Below are 13,405 nucleotides of genomic sequence, written 5' to 3' on the forward strand. Positions count from 1 at the left end.
GAGAGAGAGAGAGCAGGGAGAACAGAGAGTGCGCACGAGAGAGAGCAGGAAGAACAGAGAGCGCATGCGAGAGAGTGCAGAAAGAGCAGAAAGCATGCGCAAGAGAGAGTGGGAAGAACAGAGAGCGCACCGAGAGAGAGAGTGGGGAAACAGAGAACACGAGAGAGAGCAGGAAGAACAGAGAGCGCAAACAAGCTAGAGAGCGTGAAGAACAGAGAGCGCGTGCAAGCGAGAGAGAGCAGGAAGAAGAGAGCGCGCCAAGAGAGAGCGGGGAGAACAGAGAGCACACACGAGAAAGAGAGCGGGAAGAACAGAGAGCGCGTGCGAGAGAGAGCGGAAGAACAGAGAGCGCACACGAGAGAGAGCAGAAAGAGCAGAGAGTGTGCGCGAGAGAGAGAGTGGGAAGAACAGAGTGCGCACGAGAGAGCAGAAAAAGCAGAGAGCGCGCACGAGAGAGAGCGGGAAGAACAGAGAGTGCACCAAGAGAGAGAGCGGGGAGAACAGAGAGCGCGTGAGAGAGAGAGCAGGAAGAACAGAGAACACGAGAGCGAGCAGGAAGAACACAGAGCGCATGTGAGAGAGAGTGGGAAGAAGACAGAGCGCGCCGAGAGAGAGCAGGGAGAACAGAGAGTGCGCACGAGAGAGAGCAGGAAGAACAGAGAGCGCATGCGAGAGAGTGCAGAAAGAGAAGAGCGTGCGCAAGAGAGAGTGGGAAGAACAGAGAGCGCACAGAGAGAGAGAGTGGGGAAACAGAGAACACGAGAGAGAGCAGGAAGAACAGAGAGCGCGTGCAAGCGAGAGAGAGCAGGAAGAAGAGAGCGCGTCAAGAGAGAGAGGGGAGAACAGAGAGCGCGTGCGAGAGAGAGCGAGAAGAACAGAGAGCGCGTGCGAAAGAGAGCGGGAAGAACAGAGCACATGCGAGAGAGAGCGGGAAGAACAGAGAGCGCGTGCGAGAGAGAGCGGGAAGAACAGAGAGTGCGTGCGAGAGAGAGCGGGAAGAACAGAGAGCGCGTGCGAGAGAGAGCGGGAAGAACAGAGAGCGCGTGCTTGAGAGAGCGGGAAGACCAGAGAGAGTGCGAGAGCGATGGTCTATAAGAACATAAGAAAGACGGGCTATAGGACGACGAGAGTGATGGGCTATAGGACGACGAGAGTGACGGGCTATAGGACGACGAGAGTGACGGGCTATAGGACGACGAGAGTGACGGGCTATAGGACGACGAGAGTGACGGGCTATAGGACGACGAGAGTGACGGGCTATAGGACGACGAGAGTGACGGGCTATAGGACGACGAGAGTGACGGGCTATAGGACGACGAGAGTGACGGGCTATAGGACGACGAGAGTGACGGGCTATAGGACGACGAGAGTGACGGGCTATAGGACGACGAGAGTGACGGGCTATAGGACGACGAGAGTGACGGGCTGTAGGACGACGAGAGTGACGGGCTATAGCACGACGAGAGTGACGGTCTATAGCACGACGAGAGTGACGGTCTATAGCACGACGAGAGTGACGGTCTATAGCACGACGAGAGTGACGGTCTATAGCACGACGAGAGTGACGGTCTATAGCACGACGAGAGTGACGGTCTATAGGACGACGAGAGCGACGGGCTATAGGACGACGAGAGCGACGGGCTATAGGACGACGAGAGCGACGGGCTATAGGACGACGAGAGCGACGGTCTGTAGGACGACAAGAGCGACGGTCTGTAGGACGACAAGAGCGACGGTCTGTAGGACGACGAGAGCGACGGTCTATAGGACGACGAGAGCGACTGTCTATAGGACGACGAGAGTGACGGGCTATAGGACGACGAGAGTGACGGTCTGTAGGACGACGAGAGCGACGGTCTGTAGGACGACGAGAGTGACGGGCTATAGGACGACGAGAGTGACGGGCTATAGGACGACGAGAGCGACGGTCTATAGGACGATGAGAGTGACGGGCTATAGGACGATGAGAGTGACGGGCTATAGGACGACGAGAGCGACGGGCTATAGGACGACGAGAGCGACGGGCTATAGGACGATGAGAGTGACGGGCTATAGGACGACGAGAGCGACGGGCTATAGGACGATGAGAGTGACGGGCTATAGGACGACGAGAGTGACGGGCTATAGGACGATGAGAGATGTGGTGTCCCCCGAGATGTGTCGGTGCTGACGTTGCGGCTTCTTCACTGCTGACCAGAGATCTCCATCCACAATAATAGAAGTTTGTGTTGAGCGTCGTTGGCAGAATAAACATCCCTGATCCACAATATCCATCTCCAAATGTCAGGCGGCTCCCGGGGCGCAGACACGAGGTGAGCAGAATATATTACCAGCTCCCTGGACGCACCGCACATAGCGCAACGCTCTGCACTGTTTACACCTTATTACAGCCACTATTAAGTCCCTGAAATGACTCCATTATTGAGTGCTGCGCAGAGCGTGGTTACCTTCTCCTCACTGTCCCGGGGGACACCCCCAAACCCAGAGTGCCCCCCTCCCCCCCATGTAAGGTGAGGACCTGCGCATGTTTCACGTGTTATCAGGCGGAGTCCATCCAGCGACATTGTCCGCAGGGAAAGCGGCTCAATCCGTGTTCTGCAGAGAGCAAACAGCGGAGGAGACGAGAGCGATGACCCCCAATGCCGCCTGCGCCGACCCCTGACCTGTAATATAAACGCAGGGATGAGATGATTAATACGCTGACCCCAATCCTGTGTAATATGATTTCAGGATCACAACCAGCAGGGGGCGCCACAGAGCTGACCCTCTCCCATGGGCTCCCTGGGGAGGGCTTGAGCAGTGAATTGATGGCTTTCTTCCCTGGGAGCGGGGAGGCAGGCGAGGGGTTAAGTGCGGCTGATTACTCATTTCCTGGAATTTTCACCAGGAGCCTGAGGAGAAGGCAGGTGAATCTGTATTACCCCTGCCCCCACCCCACTGACCAGATGTGAGGGGGGGAGGGGGCAGGACCTGAGAATTAACCCCTCGCACACCAGCAGGATGGAGGACAGACCTGCACATGTATTATCAGAGGTGGCTCCCCCAGTCACAGGACAGCGAAGATGGTCAGTGGCGTCTGTGATACCGGAGGTCTGAGGGGTCCCCCGAGATCACCCCAATAGTAGAGGGGATCAAGAGCGAAGACGGACACCTGTCATTACATAGGAGGGCAGGTTACCTGGGTGCTGACTCCATCCTCTCCAAACTCTGTATCATGGACCAGACCTGAGGAGACACAACACAGAACTATAAGTCACCGAGATCACATGACACATATCATCACATGGCCCGTATACCTGAAGATGATACAATGTATATAGCATGAGGTATAAGACATCCCATTGTAAGACATTCTCTATACCCCAGCCGATACATTATATCCATAGTAACTGTGTACATTATATCCATGTTATATCTCTCTATAGATTATATCCATATTATATCCATGTTATATCTCTATACATTATATCCATACTAACTGTGTACATTATATCCATGTTATATCTCTATACATTATATCCATATTATATCCATGTAATATCTCTATACATTATATCCATATTATATCTCTATACATTATATCCATGTTATATCTCTATACATTATATATATATTATATCCATGTTATATCTCTATACATTATATCCATACTAACTGTGTACATTATAGTCATGTTATATCTGTATACATTATATCCATATTATATCCATGTTATAGCTCTATACATTATATATATATATTATATCCATGTTATATCTGTATACATTATATCCACATTATATCCATGTTATATCTCTATACATTATATCCATATTATATCTGTATACATTATATCCATATTATATCCATGTAATATCTCTCTATGCATTATATCCATATTATATCCATGTTATATCTGTATACATTATATACATATTATATCCATGTTATGTCCATATATATATCCATATCTATACAATATATATATATTATATCCATGTTATATATTTATACATCTATATTACCGGTATATCTCTCTATACATTATAGTCATGTTATATATCTATATTATATCCATGTTATATCTCTATACATTATATCCATATTATATCCATGTAATATCTCTATACATTATATCCATGTTATATCTCTATACATTATATATACATTATATCCATGTTATATCTCTATACATTATATATATATATATATATATATATTATATCCATGTTATATCTCTATACATTATATCCATACTAACTGTGTACATTATAGTCATGTTATATCTGTATACATTATATCCATATTATATCCATGTTATATCTCTATACATTATATATATATATATTATATCCATGTTATATCTGTATACATTATATCCATATTATATCCATATTATATCTGTATACATTATATCCATATTATATCCATGTAATATCTCTCTATGCATTATATCCATATTATATCCATGTTATATCTGTATACATTATATACATATTATATCCATGTTATGTCCATATATATATCCATATCTATACAATATATATATATATTATATCCATGTTATATATTTATACATCTATATTATATCTCTCTATACATTATAGTCATGTTATATATCTATATTATATCCATGTTATATCTCTATACATTATATCCATATTATATCCATGTTATGTCCATATATATATATATCCATATCTATAATATATATATATATATATATATATATATATATATAAAACATCCATGTTATATATTTATACATCTATATTATATTATATCTCTCTATACATTATATCTATATTATATCCATGTTATATCTGTATACATTATATCTAGATTATATTCATATATTATATCCATGTTATACATCTATACATTATATACATATTATATCAATTAAAATCGCTGTACGGTATTATCCATAATATTTATATAAATGATATCTCTGTATATTATATACACACATTATATCTCTCTATACATTATAAACATATTGTATCTAAATTAAAATCGCTGTATGGTATTATCCATCCATAATATTTATATAACTGATATCTCTGTATATTATACACACACACATTATATCTCCATACATTATATCCAGATTAAATATTAATACATTATATACATATATACCGTATCTCTCTATATCATATTTATGTTATATCTCTATACATTATATCCATATTATATCCATGTTATATCTCTATACATTATAGTCATGTTATATCTATACATTATACCTAGATTATATTCATATATTATATCTATATTATATCCATGTTATACATCTATACATTATATACATATTATATCCATGTAAGATCTCTCTATACATTATATCCATGTTATATCCATGTTATACATCTATACATTATATCCATATTATATCTGTATACATTATATCCATATTATATCCATGTTATACATCTATACATTATATACATACTATATCTAAATTAAAATCGCTGTACGGTATTATCCATAGTATTTATATAACTGATATCTCTGTATATTATATACGCACACATTATATCTCCAAACATTATATCCATATTAAATATTAATACATTATATACATATATACCGTATATCTCTATATATCATATCTATGTTATATCTCTCTACATTATATACAAATTCTATCTCTATGAATGACATCAATAACAATCATGTATATTATATACATGGTATATATCTAGATTTTATATACACATTTTATCGCTGTACATTAGACACATATATGTGTGTACAATCCCTATAAATTACTTACACGTTCTATTCCTATACATGACATCCATTCTAACCATGTATATTATATGCGTACTTACCATATCTCTACACATTATATACAATTTATATTCATATATATCACATCCCACATAGCTCCATATATTTGTATACACAATATTGCTACATATAATATACACAAAACCTAGTCTGATAAATCACATCCAATGGAACCAAGTAGAATAAAATAAATGGTATATTTTGTATGTAATATACAAACCTGTTATCTCTATATGTAACATCAAATAAAACAATGTATAAGGAGATACACGGTGTACTTCTATATATTATACACATGATTATATATATATATATATATATATATATATATATATATACATACACTAAAACCATTATAACTATGTATAAAAGGTATATAGATGGATTTATTATATTCCTAGACATTACATCCAATGTATCTATACACAGTGTATGTCTATACAGTATACACACCGCTCTATACATCTATCCTATCCCTGCACATTATATACATTATATTCTGTACTTCACAATGAATTTCCTATATATTATGTCACATCCCTATTAAATACATATTATATGGAAACAATGTATAAAGATATAATATGTCTATAGACACATAATGTGCCTCTATACATACATAATTATATACACATTATACATAGATTATAAACACACACTGTATACATATAGAATACCCACACACAGTAAACATGTATAATGTAGAAGGATAATACATGTATAATGTACAGCGTTACTATATACATGTATTATGTATAACGTATTAGGATATCACAATGTACAGAGATACTACTTGTATAATGGATAAGGATGACACATATATAATATACAGATATATTACATGTATATTTTACAATATTATATATAATGCACAGAGAAATTACTTGTATAATGTATAAGATATTACATGTATAAAGTAAAACAATATTACAAATATAATGTACAGAGATATTCAACATATTATATACATACTGTACAGGGATATTACATGTAGAACGTATAAGGATATTATATGTAAGGTATAGAGATAATGCATGTATAATGTACATAGTATACAGCAATATTACACGTATAATGTATTAGTATAGTATAAGTATATTACATATATTATGTACACGTATATTACATTTAGAACGAATAAGGATAATATATATAACATACAGAGATATTACATGTATAATAAAGATATTACATGAATAATGAACAGATATAATACACGTATAAGGGTATTACATGTAGAATATACAGATTTATCACATGTATAATATACAGTTATTACATGTATAATGATATATATATATATATATATATATATATATATATATATATATATATATAATGCATAGAGATGATACTTGTATAATGCACAAGGATATCACATGTACAATGTATAAGATATTACATGTATAAAGTATAAACATATTACATGTATAATGTACAGAGATATTACATATATAATAAATAAGGATATTACATATATAATGTACAGAGATATTACATGTATAATAAATAAGGATATTACATGTGTAATGAACAGAGATATTACATGTATAATAAATAAGGATATTACATATATAATGTACAGAGATGTTACATGTATAATGAACAGAGATATTACATGTATAATGTACAGAGATATTATATGTATAATGTACAGAGATATTACATGTATAATGTACAGAGACGTTACATGTATAATGTACAGAAATATTACATGTATAATAAATAAGGAAATTACATGTGTAATGAACAGAGATACTACATGTATAATGTACAGAGATATTAAATAAGGATATTACATGTATAATGTACAGAGATTACATGTATAATAAATAAGGATAGTACATGTACAATGTACAGAGATATTACATGTATAATAAATAAGGATATTACATGTACAATGTACAGAGATATTACATGTATAATAAATAAGGATATTACATGTGTAATGTACAGAAATATTACATGGATAATAAGGATATTACATGTATAATGTACAGAGTTATTACATGTATAATGTACAGAGATATTACATATATAATGTACAGAAATAATACATATATAATGTACAGAAATATTACATGTATAATGAACAGAGATATTACATGTATAATAGATAAGGATATTACATGTGTAATGTACATAGATATTACATGTATAATATACAGAGATATTACATGTATAATGTACAGAGATATTACATGTATAATGTACAGAGATATTACATGTATAATGTACAGAGATATTACATGTATAACGTACAGAGATGTTACATGTATAATGTACAGAAATATTACATGCATAATAAATAAGGATATTACATGTATAATGAACAGAGATATTACATGTATAATAAATAAGGATATTACATGTGTAATGTACAGAGATATTACATGTATAATATACAGAGTTATTACATGTATAATGTACAGAGATATTACATGTATAATGTACAGAGATATTACATGTATAATGTACAGAGATATTACATGTATAATGTACAGAGATATTACATGTATAATGTACAGAGATATTACATGTATAATATACAGAGATATTACATGTATAATATACAGAGTTATTACATGTATAATGTACAGAGATATTACATGTATAATGTACAGAGATATTACATGTATAATGTACAGAGATATTACATGTATAATGTACAGAGATATTACATATATAATATACAGAGATATTACATGTATAATGTACAGAGATATTACATATATAATAAATAAGGATATTACATGTATAATGTACAGAGATATTACATGTATAATGTACAGAGATATTACATGTATAATGTACAGAGATATTACATGTATAATGTATAGAGATATTACATGTAAAATAAATAAGGATACATGTATAATAATTAAACCTCTGTATTAGGATATCAGGATTATTATTAAATGAACATTAGTAAAGAGATCAACAAAATCACGTATAATAAACAGCAAAAAACCTACCAAATAAAAACAATAAATAAAAGATAGAAATGTATAATAGTGATAAACTAGTGCAATATAATACAGAGGCATCACAATAGTGATAAACTAGTGCAATATAATACAGAGGCATCACAATAGTGATAAACTAGTGCAATATAATACAGAGGCATCATAATAGTGATAAACTAGTGCGATATAATACAGAGGCGTCATAATAGTGATAAACTAGTGCAAGATAATACAGAGGCGTCATAATAGTGATAAACTAGTGCGATATAACACTAAGGCGTCATAATAGTGATAAACTAGTGCGATATAATACAGAGGCGTCATAATAGTGATAAACTAGTGCAATATAACACTGAGGCGTCATAATAGTGATAAACTAGTGCAATATAATACAGAGGCATCATAATAGTGATAAACTAGTGCGATATACTACAGAGGCGTCATAATAGTGATAAACTAGTGCAATATAATACAGAGGCGTCATAATAGTGATAAACTAGTGCAATATAATACAGAGGCGTCATAATAGTGATACACTAGTGCAATATAATACAGAGGCGTCATAATAGTGATAAACTAGTGCAATATAATACAGAGGCGTCATAATAGTGATAAACTAGTGCAATATAATACAGAGTCGCTATAATAGTGATACACTAGTGCAATATAATACAGAGGCATCATAATAGTGATAAACTAGTGCAAGATAATACAGAGGCGTCATAATAGTGATACACTAGTGCAATATAATACAGAGGCATCATAATAGTGATAAACTAGTGCAATATAATAGAGGCATCATAATAGTGATAAACTAGTGCGATATAATACAGAGGCGTCATAATAGTGATAAACTAGTGCAAGATAATACAGAGGCGTCATAATAGTGATAAACTAGTGCAACATAATACATAGGCATCATAATAGTGATAAACTAGTGCGATATAATACAGAGGCGTCATAATAGTGATAAACTAGTGCAATATAATACAGAGACGTCATAATAGTGATAAACTAGTGCAATATAATACAGAGGCATCATAATAGTGATAAACTAGTGCGATATAATACAGAGGCGTCATAATAGTGATAAACTAGTGCAATATAATACAGAGGCGTCATAATAGTGATAAACTAGTGCAATATAATACAGAGGCGTCATAATAGTGATAAACTAGTGCAAGATAGTACAGAGGCGTCATAATAGTGATAAACTAGTGCAATATAATACAGAGTCGCTATAATAGTGATACACTAGTGCAATATAATAGAGGCATCATAATAGTGATAAACTAGTGCGATATAATACAGAGGCGTCATAATAGTGATAAACTAGTGCAATATAATACAGAGTCGCTATAATAGTGATACACTAGTGCAATATAATAGAGGCATCATAATAGTGATAAACTAGTGCGATATAATACAGAGGCGTCATAATAGTGATAAACTAGTGCAAGATAATACAGAGGCGTCATAATAGTGATAAACTAGTGCAACATAATACATAGGCATCATAATAGTGATAAACTAGTGCGATATAATACAGAGGCGTCATAATAGTGATAAACTAGTGCAATATAATACAGAGACGTCATAATAGTGATAAACTAGTGCAATATAATACAGAGGCGTCATAATAGTGATAAACTAGTGCAATATAATACAGAGTCGCTATAATAGTGATACACTAGTGCAATATAATACAGAGGCATCATAATAGTGATAAACTAGTGCAAGATAGTACAGAGGCGTCATAATAGTGATAAACTAGTGCAATATAATACAGAGTCGCTATAATAGTGATACACTAGTGCAATATAATAGAGGCATCATAATAGTGATAAACTAGTGCGATATAATACAGAGGCGTCATAATAGTGATAAACTAGTGCAAGATAATACAGAGGCGTCATAATAGTGATAAACTAGTGCAACATAATACATAGGCGTCATAATAGTGATAAACTAGTGCGATATAATACAGAGGCGTCATAATAGTGATAAACTAGTGCAAGATAATACAGAGGCGTCATAATAGTGATAAACTAGTGCAACATAATACATAGGCGTCATAATAGTGATAAACTAGTGCGATATAATACAGAGGCGTCATAATAGTGATAAACTAGTGCGATATAATACAGAGGTGTCATAATAGTGATAAACTAGTGTGATATAATACAGAGGCGTCATAATAGTGATAAACTAGTGCAATATAATACAGAGGCGTCATAATAGTGATAAACTAGTGCGATATAATACAGAGGCGTCATAATAGTGATAAACTAGTGCGATATAATACAGAGGCGTCATAATAGTGATAAACTAGTGCGATATAATACATAGGCGTCATAATAGTGATAAACTAGTGCAATATAATACAGAGGCGTCATAATAGTGATAAACTAGTGCGATATAATACAGAGGCGTCATAATAGTGATAAACTAGTGCGATATAATACAGAAGCGTCATAATAGTGATAAACTAGTGCAACATAATACAGAGGTGTCATAATAGTGATAAACTAGTGCGATATAATACAGAGGCGTCATAATAGTGATAAACTAGTGCAATATAATACAGAGGCGTCATAATAGTGATAAACTAGTGCGATATAATACAGAGGCGTCATAATAGTGATAAACTAGTGCAATATAATACAGAGGCGTCATAATAGTGATAAACTAGTGCGATATAATACATAGGCGTCATAATAGTGATAAACTAGTGCAATATAATACAGAGGCGTCATAATAGTGATAAACTAGTGCAAGATAATACAGAGGCATCATAATAGTGATAAACTAGTGCAATATAACACTGAGGCGTCACAATAGTGATAAACTAGTGCGATATAATACAGAGGCGTCATAATAGTGATAAACTAGTGCAATATAATAGAGGCGTCATAAAAGTGATAAACTAGTGCAAGATAATACAGAGGCGTCATAATAGTGATAAACTAGTGCAATATAATACAGAGTCGCTATAATAGTGATACACTAGTGCAATATAATACAAAGGCGTCATAATAGTGATAAACTAGTGCGATATAATACAGAGTCGCTATAATAGTGATAAACTAGTGCGATATAATACAGAGGCGTCATAATAGTGATAAACTAGTGCAATATAATACAGAGGCGTCATAATAGTGATAAACTAGTGCAATATAACACTGAGGCGTCATAATAGTGATAAACTAGTGCAATATATTACAGAGGCATCATAATAGTGATAAACTAGTGCAATATAATACAGAGGCGTCATAATAGTGACAAACTAGTGCAATATAATACAGAGGCGTCATAATAGTGACAAACTAGTGCAATATAATACAGAGGCGTCATAATAGTGATAAACTAGTGCAATATAATACAGAGGCATCATAATAGTGATAAACTAGTGCAATATAATACAGAGGCGTCATAATAGTGCTAAACTAGTGCAATATAACACTGGGGCGTCATAATAGTGCTAAACTAGTGCAATATAACACTGGGGCGTCATAATAGTGCTAAACTAGTGCAACATAATACAGAGGAGTCATAATAGTGATAAACTAGTGCGATATAATACAGAGGCATCATAATAGTGATAAACTAATGCGATATAATACAGAAGCGTCATAATAGTGATAAACTAGTGCAACATAATACAGAGGCGTCATAATAGTGATAAACTAGTGCGATATAATACAGAGGTGTCATAATAGTGATAAACTAGTGCGATATAATACAGAAGCGTCATAATAGTGATAAACTAGTGCAACATAATACAGAGGTGTCATAATAGTGATAAACTAGTGCGATATAATACAGAGGCGTCATAATAGTGATAAACTAGTGCAATATAATACAGAGGCGTCATAATAGTGATAAACTAGTGCAAGATAATACAGAGGCGTCATAATAGTGATAAACTAGTGCAATATAATACAGAGGCGTCATAATAGTGATAAACTAGTGCAATATAACACTGAGGCGTCATAATAGTGATAAACTAGTGCAATATATTACAGAGGCGTCATAATAGTGATAAACTAGTGCAATATAACACTGAGGCGTCATAATAGTGACAAACTAGTGCAATATAATACAGAGGCGTCATAATAGTGATAAACTAGTGCAATATAATACAGAGGCATCATAATAGTGATAAACTAGTGCAATATAATACAGAGGCGTCATAATAGTGCTAAACTAGTGCAATATAACACTGGGGCGTCATAATAGTGCTAAACTAGTGCAATATAACACTGGGGCGTCATAATAGTGCTAAACTAGTGCAATATAACACTGGGGCGTCATAATAGTGCTAAACTAGTGCAACATAATACAGAGGAGTCATAATAGTGATAAACTAGTGCGATATAATACAGAGGCATCATAATAGTGATAAACTAGTGCAACATAATACAGAGGAGTCATAATAGTGATAAACTAGTGCGATATAATACAGAGGTGTCATAATAGTGATAAACTAGTGCAATATAATACAGAGGCGTCATAATAGTGATAAACTAGTGCGATATAATACAGAGGTGTCATAATAGTGATAAACTAGTGCAATATAATACAGAGGCGTCATAATAGTGATAAACTAGTGCAAGATAATACAGAGGCGTCATAATAGTGATAAACTAGTGCAAGATAATACA

This window comes from Leptodactylus fuscus, chromosome 10 (genome assembly GCF_031893055.1).
Source record: "Leptodactylus fuscus isolate aLepFus1 chromosome 10, aLepFus1.hap2, whole genome shotgun sequence".
NCBI lineage: Eukaryota > Metazoa > Chordata > Amphibia > Anura > Leptodactylidae > Leptodactylus > Leptodactylus fuscus.